General features: G+C 43.3%; 1 non-coding gene across 1 annotated transcript; it reads left to right on the top strand.

Moving 5' to 3' along the window:
• The first annotated feature begins 1,473 nt into the window (after positions 1–1,473).
• Positions 1,474–1,555, top strand: trnas-uga (transfer RNA serine (anticodon UGA)). Its single transcript has one exon. It is a non-coding gene; the product is annotated as a tRNA-Ser (tRNA).
• Positions 1,556–1,764: the final 209 nt, after the last annotated feature.

Here is a 1,764-nt window from a genome sequence, read left to right as displayed (position 1 = left end):
CCAGTGGCGTAATGGATGACGCGTCTGACTTCAGATCAGAAGATTGTCGGTTCGAGTCGAAGCTCCCTCGAGGGGAATGTCTCACTTTAATCGTGCCACATGTTAACGCTCCCTTGCGAAGTCCTGGCGGGACATCGCTTCGACGTTAAAAACTTGCATTTGTCATATTGTCCATTTCAAATTCCAGCTCACCACAACGGAGACCTCTGTCGGTTTGGGGGTATCTTTCTGTGTGTCTCCCTTTGTGGGGGAAAATGAGCATGAGTTCCTCAAAACAGTTGCAAGTCGTTGTGGAAGCGTCAAACATCTGCCCCATTGTTGTGCCATTTAAGAAAACAGGATAAAGTCATTGGCGTTTGCCCTGGGAACATTAGAACACACGAGACTTTGGGCCAAAGTTGGAAACTGCGACTAGAATCGATGGCTTTCTGATTAACCGCAATGCACACAGGCGGAATGGCCTTTTCCCACTTTGTAAATCTACGAAGACAAGTTGAAAATAATCTTCAATGAAAATGTTCAGAATGGGAGTTTTATTTACACCAAATACGATAGTATCTATCGCCTTGTCTTGTTATTTACTTGTGAGGATTCGGTACTCTCAGCACCGTGGCCCGGATCGTATTCCGCTCATGGAATGCTGGTATTGTTCAGCTAACATGTCGGTGTCCCAGTACTTCTGCCGATTTTCCGATGCGAGCAGGTCATTGGTTTTGTCCAAAACATTATGAATGTTAACATAATACAAATAGCTGCAGTTGCTGGAAATCTGAGTCAAAAACGAAAATTGTTTGCGGAACGCAGAAAGACTGCCAACAGAATCGTCGACTTTCCTGCTCCTCCAGCATTTTCTGATCTAAAATCAGGCTTCCAGCATCTGCAGTCCTCACTTTTGCGTAGTTCCTTCAGTGTCGCTGGTTCCCAATTCAAGAACTCCATCTCTAGCGGTTTCATGTCTGTACCTCCATGCTGTGCAGTTGAAGAGTGAAAAAAAGTAACCCACCCCCTCCATCTCTGGGATAATTAGGGGCTGAAAATGAGACGTATCACATTGAAGTATATCTACATGCGACTTAATCTCTGTCTTTTATTGGGAACCATCTCTTTCATTGTAACCATCAGGAAAGACCATTTTGTCCGCCAGTGAAGAAATGAATATGTCACTAACCTTTGTTTATTTCATGTCCAAGAATACTCAGATCAATAGCTCCCTTGATTACCTCTGCTGGTCATGTTCGCAAAGAGATCTAGCAAATTGGCAAGTGTGATTTTCCTTTCAATAAATAATTTTGACTCAATTTGGCTGCAAAATCTTTTCCTAACTTTGATCTTTTCTTCTTTTACATTGGTGTCTCGCACCTTACAAATGACAGCAAAGGTATGAATGGAGATAGAAACATTTAACTCAAGTCAGCGGCAGCTGCCAATGAGATCACAGCTGATTTGGTCAGTGCTCAATTAGCAGCGCTGTCTGTAGTCATGGCCGAGTGGTTAAGGCGATGGATTTGACATCCATTGGGGTTTCCTCACGTACGTTCGAATCCTGCTGACTACGTTATGAATGCTTACCTGCTGGAACATTTCAAAGTTCAGAAAGCCTGTTTTGCAAACCAGGCCTGTTAATTTGATTAGACTTGAGAAACTCGAGTTCTTCATCAGAAATGCTCCACATTTAAAACATTATCTCTGTTTCTCTTTCCAGATAAACTGCTCGACACATCGGGTGTCTGCAGTTGTTTTTGAACGCCCTGAGCAGAAGTGCTG

The sequence above is a fragment of the Chiloscyllium punctatum genome, chromosome 13 (assembly GCF_047496795.1).
Source record: "Chiloscyllium punctatum isolate Juve2018m chromosome 13, sChiPun1.3, whole genome shotgun sequence".
Taxonomy (NCBI): domain Eukaryota; kingdom Metazoa; phylum Chordata; class Chondrichthyes; order Orectolobiformes; family Hemiscylliidae; genus Chiloscyllium; species Chiloscyllium punctatum.
The sequence above is the reverse complement of the archived record's forward strand: the minus strand, read 5'-3'. Positions and strand labels throughout refer to the sequence as shown.